Below are 19,528 nucleotides of genomic sequence, written 5' to 3'. Positions count from 1 at the left end.
GTTGTTGTGTGCATTGGTACCACAGCCAGCACACACATACATCAGGAGTATCCAGAGCAGGGAATGGAAGAGGTGTGAAGAGAAAGACAGGATTAACGTAGTGCAAAAGAGACATACAAAGGCAAAGGACACCAATGTAGAAATCGGCTTATCAGCTGTTTCCTTCTGTTCCAAGATCCTTATCCAGACCACCTTGTGCTTCTTAATTCTGCAAAGAAATCTAGACAGCCTGTGCTCATGATTGAAGATTTAGATACTCCTCTGTAGCTTCACACAGTCAGTGTGAAATTCAGTTGGCTCTATCCTAAGTTCCTGTTTGACCACGTTTGAAGCTTGAAAATGGTGGCTTCATCCAGAGGGACTTCGGGGGGGCGATTTAGGTGCAGCCCACCAGCTCTTGGCAAATTTCCAAGGTGGCAAGGCTTCTTTTATTGTGAAGTCCTTGATGCCTGTTCAATATGTGCTGTCCTTTGCCTCAGGTGTATGGGACAACTAAGACAACTAAGGGTAGGGGGATATTACATGACACGTAAAGTTTACCATGGATACTGCCAATGCAGAAAGTTCATGCACCCACAGCCTTATCTTTGGGGTTGTTTTTGGCACAAACAACCTCATACCCAAGTAGGAACCTTAATTTTTGCTTTATGGGGTATCCTACCACATTACTCTGGAAGGGCTGTAGCTCTGTTTTGCAAGTGGTTCTCCTGCTGCACAACTGATGCCAGTGGATCCTTGCAATTAATTGCACACCCAGGGGGTTCCTCCTTCATCTGTGCCACACTACAGAGCTTCTCATCAGGGATGATTTGCTGGGTCTTCAGTGTGCTCTGTGATTTTTGGGTCACCTTGACCAGCCACCATCCTCTCCATTTGAATAGGGAGCACATGGCCCCTACTTCTGCAGGGTTATACAAGGAAAGCCGAAACTTTCTTGTCAGAGGCAGGGGAGCAAATTCAGTCTCCAGCAGACCTGGAACAACAAGGAGCTTGGAGAAGGTGTGCTTCCAGGACATGTGCCAGCACTGAACCAGCACCAGTGGCAGGTTTACAGAAATGCCACAGGCAAAACGAGAGCTCTGGTAATTCACAGGCTCCCCAGGTTTGACAGGCATTCATCCAGCCTCACCTCTTGTATAAGACTGGCCCCTTCATTTCATGTAGTTACCCCTGTCCCACACCCAATAATATGTGCTTGTCAGCAGTGCTTTTGGGAAGTTAACCAGCCTCAGTGCAGAATCGAATGGAGACAGGGAACCTACCATGTCCATGGGTTGATCAGCCACGCTGTACAAAACAGTGGTTTATTTCTCATCAGGTATTGCCTGCTTATGGCATCTGGCTGTGGTTCCCGTTCTTCCTTTCTTGGGAGATTAAAGACTTTTTGTGTGCCACATATTTACTCCCTAGGATTGCACTGGCATAAAGGCATGTTCTTCTATTTGAGAGGCCAAACAGGCTGAGCTTACTATGGAGCAAATAGTGCAGCTCTCAGCCTTTGGAGTCTCTCTTCCCCTTTCATTCCCCAGCGGTCAACATCCCTTTTAAAGCAGGGAAGTAATGCTTTTGCCAGTGCTGTACACTGGCGTCATATACCTTTTCTTACCCCTACCCATCGTGTCTTTCCCTGAGTGTCCACTCTGAGGACTTAGGCTGGATTTTAACCCATTTTCCCGAAGGGAAGTGCTTGGAGCCATCTTATATGATTCAAGGTGCATATTGAATCTGAGAGGGACAAAACCAGCAGTAACAGAAGAACTTTCTGAGTTGTGAAGGCCAAAAGGAATTAATCACTGCAGGGAAATGGGCTCTCTCGTTTACACAGAGGGTGAGAGAGAGAGAAAATAAAGTGCTTTAGAATGGAGAAGGGAAAGAAAGGCCCTTGCAGTGTCCCTGTCAGTACCAAAATAAATCTTTGAAGAGAGAGGGGAAACAATAGCAGCAGAAAGCTGCCCGAGCAATGGCAGAGCAGAGCCTTAGGAGCAGATCTCTTCCTGGCTAATGGCTGCCAGCTCTGGACCTTTGTGGTTAGTTTGCTTCGGTGAACCCAGTAACCGCTGGCATGGTCTTGTCTTTCTCATCCGTGGATTGCTTGCTAAACAGGCGGAGTGGTGATACTGAAGGCAGTATCCTAGCAGGAATGTAGCTAAGCCATTGGATCAAATACTGGATTTGAATCAAACCAGTCCTGTTTTGGAGAAACTTAACTGTCCGGTGGGCTGGAAAAAGCTCTGGGGAACCTTGACCAAGGTTGCTAGAGAGCAAAGAAGTAGAGAGTTTCCATCCAAAAAGGATCCAGGCAACATCTCCTCACAGTAAACAGAATAAAGCCTTGCAGTTTTGTGATCCTTAAGCATAAGGGGAGTGGATGAGACTGCTGGGAGCAGGCCGACAGCCCTGGGAGGTTTTACACTGACAGAGCACATCTGTAGAGGAGAGCTGCCAGGCTGTCATGTAAACCCATTGGGGGACCATCTCACACGTCAAGCACATGCTGTCTGCACCTCCGGGGCTCCTCACACCTTCCTGGATATGACTGCAGGCACGGAAGCAGGTCAGATCATTGGTGTTATTAACAGCAAAGCTGACATCTGGGCTGGCCAGTGGAACAGCCCAGGCATTTGGTTTGTTTATTTTCCTTCTGCCTTTGGCGCTTTTGCTCTTTACAGAAGGCTGCCTTAGCGTGTTGCTAACACACTGCTTGGGGTAAGCACTACATGAAACTCCCACTATTTTGAGGAACCCAGCTCAGGCATTTTTCAAATAACTGCTGCTTTTTGTGTGTGTGTGATTTTTGGACAAATTGGAACTAAAACCTCTTCCCTGACACACTGTTTTTGTCTGTTGTGCTGATAGGCTGCTCTGTGGTCACAAATCTCCAACATACTGATGTACCCTGATTCTGTTCACACTTGGCCTGACTTGACACTGGAGTAATTTCATTAATGTCAGTGGAGACATTTCCTCCTTATGCTGACACAGAGCTAGCTTGGATGTGGGCCCCCACCATACATAGAGGAGAGCTGCAACTCTCCCTTGCTGCAGCTAGCAATATGGGTGCAACAGAGGTGAACTTGTTGGAGTGCAGAATGTGAGCACATAACTGCTGGGGAGTAGGGAGAGCAGCTCTCCTTCCTCCAGCTTTCAAGTGGCTTTGACAAGAGCATGTTTTAAACTGGGGCCATTGATTTCCCCAGTAGTTGCTGTACAGCAGTAGGGAAATGGACCTTTGCATTGACCATGGCCTTTTTGGAAATAATTTTCAGAGGCACCTGCTCTCCTCCTTCCTCCCTCTACTTCCAAACCCACCCATCAGCATCCTGGTGCCTGGCATCATGAGCTGCTTGTTCTCTTGGCTTAAAACCAATGTGGCTCAGAGTGTTAGACTCTTTGGAGCAAGTAGAGTCTATTTTTATCTGAGATGCTTTCGAGAGCAGTTGGGTAAGAGTAGCTGCAGTGTCCAGGGATGAGGTCTCACAGGGGACTTGTGACTGCTGGGATTCTGAGCAAAGCTCTCAAGAGTCCAGAGGCAGTAAGAGGTTTCACTGGTCCCTCCGGGAGTGCTGCAGGGAGGGGGCTGGAGTGGGTGTAGCTGGTGATATGTACAGGCAGCCAAAACCTGGTGTTGTAATGTCTGAGACACTCTGGGTTTGGAAAAGGCCCCGATGATATCACCCTGCAGAACTGTTAATGGCAGAATGCAGAAAAGGAAACATTCACAAGTCCTTTCCCAATCTCTAAAGGAGAGGAATTAATGCTCTGTGTTCCCATCCCCATTGCTCTGCTTGGAATTGGCTTTCATTCACCACCAGGCATCAAAAGAGATAGTTCTTTCTTTTAATTTCTCCTTGGTTCTGCCATGTTTCTACCACATGCAGCAGAGAATGCTGACAGCAGAAAGTGTGAGAGTGGTGGCTGTTCTGCACGAGTTCCCTGCCGAGGACACTGAACTCTGCATACCATGCTGCAGTTCTGCTTAATCCACTTCCAGGAGAGATAAACAAGCAGTGGTGCTTTCAGTGCTGCCACAGAGCACACAAAAAACAGACTAAGCTCTGCAGCAGCTCTCCCAAGCTATTTCTCCTTTGTGGTTGCTCTCTCTCTCTGCAGCTCTCCATAGGTCCCATGTCCTGCGTGACCACCAGCCCCTGGTGGAGCCTCTTCCAGGTCCTGCGCTGTAGGTCTGCTTGACTGCAGTCCTTTCCCCGTTCAGTGTGGCCAGCACAGTGCATCCCCCACCCTGCTTAAGAAAGCACGACTTTTCTGGAGGTGGGAAGCAATATCACGCAGAGATTGCTTAGGTGCTGTCAGCTCTGCTTTTTTAATGTGATCCACCCACTATCACAGGATCCTTGGGAGGGTGGGAAGGAGAAGCCCAAAGCTAGAGCCAGTTAATGTGAGTTAAGTGAGCAATACCCCACACAGCACAGGGAGCGTGAAGAATGATGTCAGCCAGTGACTGCTTGAACTAGGCAATTATCTTTGTGATTTTTCTCAAAATGAAATGTGGAGAATGTGTGTGAAATACTTCTCCCTAGAGCTTCATGCAACGGGAGCTTCAAACTGACAGGGCTGGTGTGTAGTACTGAGGAGTGAAAGTAGGGCCCATTAAGCTGCTTTGACAGGGGGAGCTTTCTTTTTTAGCCAGTTGCTCATTGCCAATGCGTAGTCTTAATTTTCTCCTTCCCTAGTGCTCAGGAGCTTGGGCTGGTCTTCCTCCCACCATCTGTGATGGATGAGATCAATGTGGAGCTCCCACCCTCCTGCTCTCCAAAGAGCCAATGTCATGGGCAATTTGAGGAAGGGACAAAGCAGATAACAACCCTCCCCTACAGTTTTCACAAAACCTCATGCCCTGGATTCACCAATTCCAGTATGGACACTTGTCTGCAGACTGGCTGAAAAAGGACTGTGATAATTTGTTTATGCTTTTGAGCATCAGGTTTGTAGCAAGGATGGTCCTATTCTTATGGAAACGGAAAGGTAAGGGATGAAATTAACTTTCCAATAACTTTCACTGATTTTTGGCGTGCCGTCCAAAGGATAGCAGTGGGGAGCAAGTCCGGCAGGATCTGTGTTGTGTTACGGCTACGGGAAATGTCAGTGTGATTTTCCTCTCTGAGGAGGAGAGTGAGAATCTTCCTTGAAGAGTTCAACAAATATAGTGACCTGAACTGGGGGTAGTTGGAGCTGTTGATAGACAGGGAAGATAGATTGAGCATAATGCTAACCAGTTTAGCCAAAAGATGACTAAGGTAGGGAAGCATTGTTGTTTCCAAACATCTGTGGGGAGATGGAGATTATGTTAACAAAGGACAAAATTTAGACTGAGCATCAGGAAAGTACTTCCTAGAAGTGAACTGTGTCTCCCCAGGGAGGGGGTGGGAGTCCCATATCTGGCAAGATGGGAACAGCAATAAATAATAACAGATCGGATTACTTTCTATGTAATGATAACAAATAATGTAAAATGCGTCTTGATAACAAGTTAGAGTTCTCTGATAGCAACCAAATGCACAAGCCAAGGGATGAGCAGGGTGGGACTTGGGGGATTTTGTATGCTGACAGGGTGCGCCTGGGAGTTCTGTTGGCTTCCTTGAGCCATAAAGCCTTTATTTAGGCTTTTGTTCACTCAATACTTTGGAGCAGAGGTAAGTTCAATAATTGTGCCCCTTCTCTCTGATTTTTCATTTGAGGGAGAAGGAGTCCGGTACAGCTATGGTCAATTTGTGCTTTATGTGCTGTCAGTGGGATTCCAGAGACCACTCCCCCCAGCTTTATTTCACTCCCATACTGTTTGGAGTGGAAGGGTCTCCAAGCAAAGAGTGCAGAAAGGCAAATGTATGTTTTGGTTGGGGGCTGTTCTGTGATACGAGCCGAGGCCTGAAGTGGGGTCTTAAATGGACAATCACATCTACAGAGCAGGAAGAGCTATAGGTGAGAGAAGCAACTGTATCTGTGGGCCTAAGTGAGCCCCAGACACCCAAATTATGGGCCCAAGCCCATGGGTTTCTCAACTGCTATTTCTTGGAAAGAGATTAGTAACAATCTCCTATTTATACACTACTCAAAAAGATGGGAATAAGACTGGGGCTCTTTAGTGTTTTGAGGCTTTTGGTTTTGGTGAATGATGAGTCCATAATTTGCTTTGGTAACCCTGGAGCAATATGACAGCATTTTGTCTTCTTTGTAGACTTGAAGCCTTGGTTTTGTTTAGCGTAGGCTGTAGTGCCAGCCCTGGAGGGTTAAAATGTGAAAGGGGAACACCCTCTCACAAGGGCTTGTGCCCTTGCCTGCTTGGTCTGCCAATGATTATGTCCTAAGTGGTAGTCATAAGATAAGAGGGAAAATATGACTGAGGGTACTGGGAGAACTGTACCAGTCCTGTGCATCACCTGCCCCACCAGTGGAAGAGGAAATGGGTGACTCAGGGCCTGAGAGCACAGCAAGGGCAGAAGGAAGGTGGCAACTGCCTTATAGGGTTGAGAGTGGTTAAATGCAATCTATGGGGGTCAGTTTCTGTCCCCCCCAGTAAGCTTTGTGAGGGCTGAAGGAGACAAGTTTCCAGCCCTGCCTCTCATCAGCCCCACCTCACAAAAACGTCAGACCAGAGACACTTGTCCATGTGAATATGAGACAAGGGCAAATGTGGGGAAGAAGGACAAGAAAAGGGGCTGGAGGTTGCGATCACTTTTTATCCTGAAGCAGGTTTGTTGGAGTATATCCACAGCTGCACAAGGAGTCCTCTCACAGTCTATAGGAAAGCAAGCACAAAAGGAAAACAGTCTGTAAAGATCGGGCACTTCAACAACCAGATCAGCAAGCCCATTGTCTACAGTTATCCCAAAATAACGTTTCAGAGACACTTCCTCTCCCTCTAGTCCTTCTGCCTTCACCCAGTGACCATAGCCCCAGCATATTCCTGCCATGCACCTGTTAAACTCTTCTGCAGAGCTTGGAAGAGCTGAATGCAGAGGGGAAAGGGTGAGGAGTGGGTGCTGGCTTGGATGTGGTGGTCAGCCTGGGCAAGCAGAGCGCAGCTGAAAGCTCTTGGAAGCTCTCTGCTCCCCAGGCTCACATGGGAAAGCTGCAAGCTGTGTGTTGCTTATAGGAGCTTCTGAGGATGTTTCCAGCTTGCCCTGATGTGCAAACCATGCCTCCTCTTCCTCCAAGGCCCTTCCTCAGCAAAAGGCTCTCCTCTTCTTTGTGCTGTGAAATGCTCAGCTCCTGTGTTGTTGAGGCTGACAGGACAGGAATAATACCCAGTGCCCATGGGTCTGTTTTCTGTTGTAAGAAACCACATGGTTCACCTGGACTCAACTCAGTATGTGGAAATGGGTCAATAAAAGTGTCCTATCATGGAACAGAGCCACCCTGCAGTGACAGCGTACCTCCAGTGGAAACTGGTTGTCAGCCATTCTCCCTGGTGCTACAGATAGGTGAAGGGAGCCCCAGCCAACAGCATGCGCACCACATGCAGCTTGAAAGAAACCTCAAAATCACATGAAACCCATTAGCAGTGTCACCTGTTGCTTTTGACTGGTTTGTGGTGGCCTGGCTGAGAGCTGACCAGCTGTCCCGTTTCCACCAGCCCCACCTCCCTTTTGTGGCAGGGGTACCTAACCCAAGCAAGCTTGGGTAGCCCTGAGCTCACCAGTACTGAGACAGCTGCCGTGTCTGGCTGTGACACTGCTCAGAAATGCCCCACAACAAGAGGCCAAACTGATCTTGTCACAGGAGGAACCACCACAGCCTGCAATGGCCCTGCACACCCTGACCCTTCCTGTAGCACCAGCCAGCCTGGCTTTGCAGACCATTAATGGGGGAAAGCACTGGGGAATGTTCATCCCTGCACCCTCCACCAAATCCATGGCTAGAGCCTGGCTTGGTTTGGAGGCTGTGTACCCAGAATGCCTAAGGAATGAATGGAGAATCCCATGAGGCCAGTTCTGGGAATGATCTGGAGTGCAAATTTCCCCTGTTCCTCCCTAAAGCAGACCTGCCCTGGGCGCCATGAGGGCCATGGAGAAGTTAATTCTGCAGCTGGGGAGATGTCTGAGATTTGGCGAGGATAGGTTCTTTCCACAGAGGCTGCTAATTCTGCATGAGCTAATCTGGATTTGCTGCTTCTCTGTGCTGTGAGTCACAGCGCGCATGGTCCTTTGGTCACCATGGCAGGCTGCAGGACTTCACGGTGGCCTTTTGCTCTTCCTAGAGAGGATGACTCTCTCTGACTTGGCTGCCATGTGCCGTTTGACACTTTCCATTCATGTGCAATAAGATCACCGCGATCCGCAGCAACAGTAGGTTGTCATCGTAAGATATTCTCAGCAACAAGCAATACATTAGCTTGCTCAGGGTGTTCTTGCAGTAGGCCAGAACAATGCCTGTATGAAAAAATATACCCAAAGGAGCCACTAATAGCTCTTAGGAATTGAAGGCCTCAGAGAGATACAGCCATTAGTGTGGGGCTGCCTGTCTTGTCAAGGTAAAGCTTTATAGAGCTGGGTGGAAGGGAAAAAACAAATCAAATTTGGTATAAAAATGAAGCAGAAGCTGATCATTCATTACAAAGCAAGCACTGCCTTCCTCATCAGCCTGCCTGATAGCTATGGAAAAGCTGCTGCCATCAGTAAACCCAGCCCTTGACCAGAGAACTCTGTACCGTACCCCGCACCTACTGGGGCAACTGAGCCCTGAGTCTGTGTGGATTCCCAAGCTGTGAGCGCTGGGCCATGGGTACCAGATTAGCTCTTTGTATTCCTTTCATTTAGCAGGATCCTGCAGAGCTGGGCAGCTGCCAGTCAGTCTGTCAAGACCTGAACTATTTTGGGAATTTTTATGATGGAACAATATTTTTTCGATAAACAAACGGAAAGCTGTTAAACAGGGACCTTCACCTCACAGCTCCCAGTTCAGCTCCCTCACTGCTGCGATGCCACAGTGACTGTACTGTCCACTCTGCAGAGCTCCCTTCATGGCTCCAGCAGGGGCAAAACAAATAGCAGCTTTTTTTTCACCCTTTTCATGAACTCCTGAACAAAAAAAAAAACAGAGAAAAAGAAGAAATCAAGTAAATTTGGTTTAAGCAGCAGAAGTGTTTCTTGCTGGACTTAACCCCTCACACACCTGAAGGCAATCTGTATATTGCCTCTGTGTGCTGTGCTACCTTACCGTGCAGCATCTAGCTGCATCCCACACTGGATTTCCTCAGGACTGCTGGAGCATGGATCCAAACAGCAGTGACACAGGGCTGAGTGTGCACAAAAGGAAGACTTCCTTTTTTCAAAGGAGTCTGTTAATAGGAAGACATCATGGAGTCACAGAGTGCACAGAGGAAGATGTTTGTATGGAAGAATTGAGCAGGGAAAGGAAGGACAGAAACCTTTCCCACTCTAAAATGGAGGTACTGCATTTCTCCTCATGGGAAAAACCCATGAGGGGCCAGTGGCTCCTTCTTGCTGCCATGGGCTAAAATTGATTTCACAATTCCTATGTATTGGTGGCACTGGAGAGTTCAGTCTCCCATGGGATATATCTGCCCCAGCCTTCCAGGGAACAGATTGATGGCTATCAATTGGAATGAGCCAAGACATTTGTCTGGTCCACAAATGCTTCGTTCACGTCACAAAGGCAGTTTGTGGTTTTCCTTGGTTCCTGGAAAGTCCACTCCAGCTTGTACAACAGTGCTGGCTCGCACTGGTCATCCTGGCAGCCCGTTAACTCCAGAACATGCAGATCACTGAGGTGTCTTGAGGGATGGCGTTCTGCTTCTCTCCTCTGCCCCTTGTTACACTGCCAAACTCATCAAGGAACTGTAGTTTGCCCTACTGAAAACTTGCACAACGGAATCTTTTGCTTGCCCCATCTGATTTTGCCTTGGGATCTTTCCTGTAACCCATTAACTGTTCTTACTCTGAGACTGATACTAATGACTTTTTCAGAGAAGCATTCAGTAAAGTTGCTTGTGAGCAGCTGCACCTTCCCCCTGCCCAGCTGTCTTCCCTTCTCCATGGGCAGTAGCAGCCCTGGACTTTCTTCTCGTGTCCTCCAGTTTCTCAGGTTTCTTCTGTTTGCTTTTGCAGCCTCAGAAGGTCAGCTCTGGCACCTCTGTTCTTACCCTTCTCCATTTCATTCTGTCACTTTCTTCCATGTCCATTCGTATGCATGACCTTCTTCTCACCTACAGGTCTTCAGCACCCTTCCAGGGCAGCTTCCCTACCCTTCTGCTACTTCTCTTCCTGGCCTCTGCACTGAGTGGCTTTCCTTGGCTCTGTGCTCTGCTCCCTGCCTCTGTAGGAGCAGAACTCCCCTGATCCCACCGTGGGATGTTAGGGTTGAGAGTCCCAGGAGTGCTGGGAGGACATGGGTTGAGCATCTCAGGAGTTGCAGCAGTGGTGCTGTGGAGAGATGCACACCAGTTCTCAAGCTCCTTGGCATTTAAGGCATCCCTAAGCTGCACCTGGGTGTACAGAGACCAATTTACTCAGGTCTTTTGGATCCCAAGTCTGTGTTTTAAACAGACACCTAAGCTGACAAAATCCCTGTGGCTTGTATCTCCTGTGATTACAGTTTCTGCTGTCTGTCATTAGAGTCACACTCCTATTTCTTCTTCTTGGTTTGTCTTCCCTCTCTTCACCCACTTATTTCCCCCCTTTTCATTGCACCCCACATTTTAGCCCCATGAATTGAACTTATGTGTGTTTAGCTGGTCCATCTTCCCCACAGAGAACATGCTCCATCCCCAGGAAATAGCCCAGCTCTCCTTTTTATATTTTTCTCCTGAACAGGTTATGCTCTTCTGCAGTGTGTTATCTCTTTAGCACTCAATAGCTTACTTAAATCAGTGTTGTTTATGCCTATCACTCCTGTTCCTCCTGCTCAGCCTCATTCCTCCCCTAAAGAAGGCTTCCTCTTTCTGCTGCAGTTTTATTCCTGCAACTTTTATTCACCTCAGTCACTTCTACTCAAGCCCATTTTCTGCTTATGCTTATGTCTCTCGGGGATTTATCTCGGGGCTCTGTCTTCTTCATGTCAGGCCATCAGAGCCAGCTTTATGATTCCTTGCTTGGATATAATCACTTGTCACATGGAGGTGACAAGTAGAGGTGCAGCAGAATACAGAGGTTTTGTCCCAGGAATTTCTTTGCTATGACTTGGCCAGACTGCTTCTAGATCTAGGCACTGGGCACCAAAAGGACCCTTTGCATCTACAGCTTTTATGGCTTTTCCTTCAGTCAGATTGTAGAGAAATACACCACTAAAAACCAGTGCCCTGGGCGAGGGCTCAGAGTCCTGCCTCATCTTTGCTCAGTCCGCCTGTGCCTCCGCAAAGGACATTCTTTCAGCTTCCGACCTGCAGGCATCTCCTGGTCCTCTGTTGTTTGCGATACTGCAATTTGTTGCCTTGGAAATAAGTGCTGTTTTATCCCAAACAGAGCCTACAGTTTCACAGCGCAATGAAGCGAGAGGAGCAGATGGTTTCCCCCATCTCTTCTGCTGTATTTGCCATTATCCTCATCCACAGCTGGGTAGACAGGAGTCTATGATTCAGTGCAAGTATCTGTGGCCCGGCTGTATCTACCCATGTAAGCTGGGGAGCCATGTTTCTGCTGGGATGCTTTTGTGTCTAGCATCACCGTCTTGGCTTCTTGCAAACAGAATTTGACCAAAAGCCTAAAATAAACAACTTCTTGCTGACTTCAGTGGTGTCTATGAGCAGCAGGCAGAAGGAAGGTTCAGCACCTGCAGTTTCAATTTCCCAGGGCTTTGTAGTATCTCTCCTTAAGCTTTCAGGCCTCTGCAAGCTCATTTCACTGTTTTATATGTTGCACTTTAGACAATATAGGCCTTGTCCTCTCTGCAGACACTGGTATTCTCCTTTTGTGCAGCTCTCCTGGGCTAAAGCTCAGCTACAGTTTGGCAGTGGCTGTGCTAGGTAGGACTTGGGAATTGGGTGAGGGATAGGTCGTCATGCAAATGTCTTTCTGTGGAAGCAGTTTTCGTAAGAACTGTTGGTACGGAGGCACAGTGGGGTCATGGCTCCAATATGCACTTGGGGAATCGAAGAGATGTGGGGACTCTATAGGACTGAGGAGCTTTTGAGGTCTGAAATGGCTGGGGGAACCAGCACTTCCAAGCCTGAGATTAATGGCTTTGCAAACAGTTCTGCTTTCATTCCTTGGTGTTATTCTTTGTGATTCAATCTGATTTGTTTGAATTCTGTTCTGAGGCTTATATCCTACCCAGCACTTTGCTGCTTGGGTGCTCTGCCTTTTATTGCCAGAACAAATGGGAATGAGCAAATTTAGGCTGGAGAGTAATAGAATATTTCTTCCTTTCTTAGCAGTAGGATCCTCAAGCAGCTTTCTAGTAGGAACAGGGTTTATATAAGTGATGCTGCTAGAGTTTATGGCTGGATTTAGTGATCCAGCGTCTCTTCCAGGTCTACCTTTTTGGAAGCCAGCTATGTTTAAAATTCATTTGAAGAAGGGAAAATTATCCTCAGGATTTGAATGTCCCAGATTAAGAATGGAAAATGGAGCAGAGGCAACTGAAAACTTTGGTTCTTGGCTCTCCTTGCCTAGCAGCAGGGAGGCTGGCTTGTGGGAAGAAAGAGAATTCCTGTAGTTCAATGTGGAGATGTGGCATGGGGAGGGCAAGGCAGAGCCCTTGGGGAGGGTGGTTGTGAGGGATGGGACAAGGAAGGAGGGGCAGTGCAGTACTGGGGTACGGGGCACAGGCCTGTGGGATGTGGGAGGGAGAGGAAAGGAAGAAAGTCGCCTTTCCTGCACATACCTTATTTGCCTCTTTTGCTTATCGCTGAATTTCTCCTTTCTGCAATGAGTAACTGACTAAGGCTCCTTGTGCTGCACCATTAATCTGGTGGCTTTCCATTAACAGGCAGGTGCTTGTACCCGGGGGACCACCATGCTGACTGCCAGAGATTCCTGGCACTGGCTACTACGGAGTTAAGCAGCCAGGCTGGAGTGTGCAAACAAACATCGAGACCTGTGCTAACAGCCCTGCTTTGTGCTAGTGGGAAGCACAGGCTCCAACTTCTTCCGATTTCTCACCTGTCCAGACTGGTACAGAGGGAAAATGCCTCTTGGAGTTGCAGAGAAAACCACACCTATTTACTGTGGATTCCCCAGGGCCCTCCTGTGGGGTATTAACCCTTCAGCCCCAGGGCCCACAGTCTGCCTTTGGCATGGAGAATTCCCCACCATCCCTGGGGAAATCAGCCCTTCTCCCTCTGGTGTAGGGGTTTCGCCTGTTTGTGGCCCAGGGCATTGGCCCATCCACTCTCTAGAGCAAGTCACAGCTTTCTCTTTCCTCCCCATCTGTACAGTTATCTCTGCCCTTTCCATAACTGTGCAATGTGGCTCTTTCTGCAGGAGCTGGGCTTCCTGACCCAGCTCCTTCCCCCAGAAAGCAGAACTTGCACTGCTGTTTCTGGGTTGGATCTGTGATCATGTCTCTGTGTTTGTCTCAGACCCCACCAAGTTTCCCTGAGATACCAGCTCATCCCTCCCCCTTGAAATGTCCTTGCTCTCTTCAGGCTTCTTCCTGGTCTCACTGTTTGCTTTCCCTCTTTTCCCTGGTTTCTGAGGTTTCTCGGAAGGAATCCCGTGCTCTGGCCTCCTCAGGCTGGAGTGTTGTGTTGTTGTTTTTCCTTTCGTCGCTATGGGCAGGGATTTTGAATACTGAGCCAAGGAGAGGGAGGGAAGGATGGAGGCAGTGAAAGAAGGAGGGAGTACAAGGGGAGGGATGAAGAAAGCCAGGGAAGTGAGAAAGCAAAGTGTGCAGGGGAGCGGGGTAAGGAAGAGGTGGTGGAGGAATGAAATGGGGAAGGAAGAGAGAGGGCATTATGAAGAGGAAGAGTTTTGGATAAATATCCAGGAGAGCTTTTTCATTGTTTCTTTTATTGATAACACTATTGCAGCAGACAGCAATATCCAGAGCAAGGCAGGGAACATCCCCCCCCCATCTGTCTAGGACACAAGGCATGAGAGGTTATTCAAGGCAAAGAGATCCTTCAGAAAATGAACATCCAAGCCTAGAGCAGCCAGTAGGAGCACAGACTACAGCAGGAAAAATGCTAGATGGCAGTTTGGTGGGTAAGGAGAGAATGTGAAGCACAAAGGTGCAGAAAATATAGGACCTTCTTTTAGTTTGTTGGAAGCAGGAAGCCTGGGAGAGGGCTACCAGGTTTTCTGGGAACAGGGAAGAAAGTAGAGCAGCTAAGGAAGCTTGCAGCACTGCAGAGAAGCTAAGTAATTCCCATAGCAAAAGCAAAAATGGATAAACACCCCTACTAGTGCAACTCAGCTGCTACAGACAAGGCACCCTTAGGCACTGAGAACATATAAAGGCAAAGGCTGGTGTCTCAGAAAACAACTATCCCCAGGACTGGGAACCAGCACCTAAGGATCAGAGTGTGAGGGACCAGCATCTGTGTGCAGAAACAGGGGAGGGCAGAGAGAGCCAAGGAGCTGCGGACACTGCTCTCATTTCAACCCCAGGTGAATCCATACACCCACCTGATCTGCTATGTTGCAGTGAGAAATCTGCAGCTCACTTTCCTCTGCTAAGGGAAATCCTGCTCCTGCAGCTGCTAGAAGTTATGGAGTGTTTCCTGCTGTGGGAAATAACAGCAGGACATGGATTTTCAAAAAGCTGGGAGCAGTGTCTTTCACAGGAGCATCTCCATGAGGCTTAGTGGCCAGGAGGTGATTAGTGCTGGCACTGCTGAAATACTGCAAAGAAGCAGAAGCTGTAGGTCCTGAGGGCTCAGAGCAGTTCACCTCTGGGAGCCATGCAGTAATAGGATGGAAACTAATCCAGAGAATATTGTATTGCCACTGTGTGAATCTGGGATAAATCTTCAGCTGGAATATTCTTGTGTGCTTCTCATCACACTTGCTGGGGAAAATAGGGGAGATACAGGCAGATAAAGAAACTTACTAAAACGATGAGGCCTCTTCCATGTGAGCAGGGATCGCAAGGAATGCAACATACCAGTTTTCAGATGCAATAAACGGGGAAAGGATATGAATTAACTAGCACTATAACTTTTTTAGGAAAGACTATATATTTCAAAGTCTAAGCCAATGCCTAACTGACAAAGATAAGAAGGAAATTCTGCTCTGCAGAGGTTATTCCACAACTGTTCAAGACAAAAGATTATTCAGTTTAAGAATCCAGCACTGTCAAAGCTCTCACACAGCATTTGCCAGTCCTGGTATCTAATGAGTCCCGTTTTCATAAACAAGCAGCCTGGGGATCAATCAGCCTGTCAGCCTGTGTCCATTAGGGTGCTGCCGTGGCGGTGCCTGCTCTGGCCTCGGCACTGCCACCAGCCTGAACCCAGCTGTTTCCCCCAGCGACTCGGGCAATTTACCATCCTCCCAGCCCTACCGCTCATGTGATCTTTTTTCTCCCTTGCCCAATTCTGCAAAATGACTGGAAGTACCTTTTTAAAAGAAAAGTCAGACTAGAAATGAGGAAGGGGTGCTTGAAGGGAACAGCTAAATCAGAATTGAGTGGAGCCTAGTGGGGATGGTGTGATGTGCAGCCAGGGGTGACTGAAGGGCTGCTGCATCTTGGCTTGCATCACCACCACCCTCCCCTGCAGGCTGAAGCTCACTCTCTCTGCAGGTAGTTACTGTACTCTGATTTACAGGACTTTGAACACTGAGTTCTATGTTGTGTCTTTCAATGGGTAGTTCTCATTGTTGACCATCAGGATTGCAGATAATCCTAATACTGAAGGCAAAAATCAGGAAAACAGGAAGAAGATTCATGAGTATTTGGGTGGTTTAGGTGGATGAGTGACAGATGAAAAATACTGTTTCATGTAGCAAATGTCAAACGGAAAGTGTGGGAGCAAGGAGCAGGTCTGAGGAATACTGGGTAAGCAGAGCCACAGCACAGCTCTCTGAGCCTTGATGGGTTGGGAATCATTAATCCTGTCTGCCTGCATGGAGAGGTGTTGCGGGAGAGAATTTTACATTTGGAAGGTCAGTGTGGCTTGTTGTCCGTCAGGCACATCCCATGTGTGTTGTGCTAGTCAGCCCTGACAGAAGTTACAGAAAGGAGATGAACTGGAGTTGCTAACATCCTGATTAGACATAGAATATTAATGTCAAGCACACGGAACTGTGTTTGGACATGCAACAAGAGATATTTATGTCTAGTATATCACTGGCTTTCTTGGTCTCTTGACCAAGAACGTCCCGGGGAGGTTACTGTGAACTCTCCTCCACTGATGGTGTGTGTCATCAGAAGGGTGCATATGGCAAGCAAAGGACCGTCATTGCTAGAGTCTTAAACACACTCTCAGTGCACTTGGAGGCATGGCACATGAAATGTCAGGGACCCGTCAGGAGCCTTGTCAGCACTCTGGCTCACATTGCTGTGCCATAAGTACTGATTCTGCCTCCCCTGCCTGCCTTCAGAAGTCATGGGCCTGTCCCAGGCAGCACCCACTCCTGCTGTGAGAGGGCCACCAGACCCTCCAGAGAAGACCGTCCAGAGAAGAAGGGTGAGAAGAACAAGGATGGCTGCCATGCTGTCACATGGCAAACTGGCCTAGGCCTGAATACAGCAATGAGCTGCACAATTCATCCATGTGGAGAAGGCAGAGAAATGAGTGCTGGTGTGCAAAAAGCAAAGACTTGTCCCAGGGACTAAGAACAACTCCTTTGCTGTCAAACTCCTGTGCTAGTGCAGCTCTGTTTTGCTCTAGAGTTTGCTCTGTTCCTGATAACTTTCTGACCCTGTGTTGTGCTCCAGGGACTGTTTTGACCTCCGTGAACCTTTGCCTTCCACACGCTTTATTTTGGACAAAAATATTCTTATCATCCCTTTCATCTGAGGAGAAAGCCATCTTCCAAACAGCAAGGTACCCACAGCTTTGTATGTTCTGTACGGTGGCACTTTTGCTTTTTCCTCAGCCTCTCCTGCCTCTGTTGCGGATGCTGCCATTCCCGCTTGGTTAATTTGTCTTTGTCAGCACATGTTTCCACAGCAGTGGCAAGACTGACCGTCCCTGGTAGGGCCAGCCGTGTTTACCCGACCACTCCGCATCCTTCGGCAAGCAGCCTGCTCTTGGTGACTTTTCTGTTCACTTTTACCCACTGAAGCCACAAATTCTCAATGAATTCTTATGCCTTTTCTAGCCCGAACGAAACCATCTGAAAAGTAAACAGGTTTGGTGTTTACATGAGGCAAACCCCAGCCTGGGAAAAGAACAGCTCAAGCACAGGCGGCTGCAAGAACGAGGAAAATTCCCCTGTGAGACAAGAGTTCCCAACTCAAGAAGGAGTGATGCAAGTTTGTCCCTTTAAACACGTGCGTAAGCACTGTGCTGAACAAAGATGCTTCCCTGGAACTAGTCCTTCAACAGTTAAGTGAAACAAGTCCAGTTAGGACTAGCTTGGATTATCATAAGAATGGAGGCTCAGCTGAAGGGCAGGATTCAGCTCCACCTTCTCCTCCCTGCTTCCTGACCTTCTTCAACACATTCTTGGGTACACAGCTTTGGAATCAGTGCACTGCAAACATGCTGCAAGTGCTGGTCATGTACAGACTGGTAGGTGTGGGGTCCCTGCTGCTGTTCCATGAGGGCTGGCTGGGGGCGAAGAGCACCCATGAAAAGCACCCATGAAATGCTCGAGGCTGGGGCTGTAGATGTCTGTGTTGCAGTGAAATGTCCCAGCTCTTTTCATTAGAGAAAAGCAAATGAAAAAGAGGAAAAGAGTGGAAGAGAGCGCAGAGAGCTTGCTTTCTTCCAGCCCCCAGAGGATAAGGGGAAATGGCAGTTTCCCACCTTCCCCAGGGCAGGGAAGGGCTGCAGGAGGAGCCTCTTGCTGGACTGAACCTTGCTCAGCCAGGTCATTAGCCTCCTCTGAAATCCCCTTGGTTTTCCCTCTCCTTTTCCTCAGGACCAAGCAGCTGAGAGGGAGCTGCCATACCCTGAGGGCAACTTGTGTGAACTGCTGGGGAGAGATTGTTTGTCAACCACATTGGGATCCCTCCAGTTTAAGGCACTGGAAAAGTCTGTTCTATCTGATACAGGAAGGTAGAGGAATGCACATGGGAAGAATACATCTCAGCTTGCAGTTCTCCCTTCCCCCCAGGATGAGGTGCCAAGATTAAAGAAATATTGGGGTTTTCTGCAAAGGTGTGTAGAAAGTATTCTGCCTTTCTGAAAACAAAAAGTTAATAGAACAATAGCATGAGGCTTTGAGCAACCTGGTCTTGTGGAAGGTGCCCCTGCCCCTGGCATGGGGTTGGAATGCGATGATCTTTAAGGTCCCTTCCAACCTAAAACATTCTATGATTCTATGAGAGTAGGAATGAGGGTGCATATGCAGTGTCATGCCGAATCAGGTTACCTATTTCCGTAGGACAGCTTGGGCAAAGTTTATCCTATATTAAATGCAGCATTCCTGGTCCCCTGTTCCAGCACCCCAACTGAATTTTCTTTCTCTTGCTGAGGCACAGATGAAGAGGACAAGGCTGGAAGTGCTGGTGGTGAGACCTTGCAGATGATAAATCCTCCATGGTGAAAAGAAATTAAATTGATGAATGTGGAAAAGACACCCTGACTGATAAGCCAGAAGGAGAACAGGGTAGGGTAAATGGTGCCTCTGTGCAGCTGGGTGGGTGAGGAGGGTCAGTCAAAGAGATCACAGTGTTGCTCAGCTCCATGACAGACTCCTCTTGTCTGTAATGACCTGTCCACAGAGCCCAGGGACACAAAGGTCTCAGAGGAATTTGCTGGTTGTGACTCCTCGCTGTGGTTCACCCTCTTTGGGAGACATGTCTTGTATCTTTCCCCATTTCCCTGGGCACAGGCTCAGGCAAAGGGAGCTGAGTAGTGCTGCTCAGCCCGGAAGTTTTGCTGGCCACTCTAGTATATTTTCTTTCCAAAGCAGCATCTCCGTCCTGCAGTGCTTTAGGAGCAACAGCCCTAGGGCATCTAGTACCTGTGTAGTAGTACGCAGTGAGGCCCTGCGGCTGTGCAGAGCTTTGTTTCCTGGAACAGTTCGGCACATGCAGGTGAAAAGAGGCCAATGTTAGAGACAAAGAGGAAGGAGACAGTTCAAATCCATGCAAATAAGTTATTAGGAAGGCTCCAGCCTGCCACCTGCTCCTCCATCTCCACCTGACATCATGGTGCTAGAGCACAGGACACCGTAAGTGTGCCTGCGCCTAGGGCAGTGCGCCTCCTGGGGTGTTCCTCCGGGGGCGTCCCAGTGATGATAAAGGAAGAACACCAAAGCAGCTGGGCAGGGGAGCCTTGAACCCCTCTGCTTCCTTTTGGCTCCTCTCCATCCCAGTCTAAATGCTGGTGGAGCTGGGGATGACAGCCCTTGACCCGTGTACAGGAGAGACAGCATCGTGTGGGGCATGAGCCAGCCGGGCTGGGGTATGATGAGATGGGAAGGAGCTTGCTTCACACGGGGCTTCGGAGTTGCCCTTCAGGCCTTCCTGCCCCCGTGTTTTTGCTGCCCTGGGG

At 48.5% G+C, this 19,528-nt stretch overlaps 1 long non-coding RNA gene across 1 annotated transcript; it reads left to right on the top strand.

Annotated features, from left to right (window-relative positions):
* Positions 1-898: 898 nt before the first annotated feature.
* On the top strand, positions 899-14,847 carry LOC130609470 (uncharacterized). Its single transcript, XR_008974787.1, has 3 exons — positions 899-2,554; positions 4,692-4,983; positions 12,904-14,847. It is a non-coding gene; the product is annotated as an uncharacterized LOC130609470 (long non-coding RNA).
* Positions 14,848-19,528: the final 4,681 nt, after the last annotated feature.

Source organism: Pezoporus wallicus, unplaced genomic scaffold, assembly GCF_028554395.1.
Source record: "Pezoporus wallicus isolate ANWC-B61680 ecotype Strahan unplaced genomic scaffold, APGP_CSIRO_Pwel_v1 contig_3486, whole genome shotgun sequence".
NCBI classification, from domain to species: domain Eukaryota; kingdom Metazoa; phylum Chordata; class Aves; order Psittaciformes; family Psittacidae; genus Pezoporus; species Pezoporus wallicus.
The sequence above is the reverse complement of the archived record's forward strand: the minus strand, read 5'-3'. Positions and strand labels throughout refer to the sequence as shown.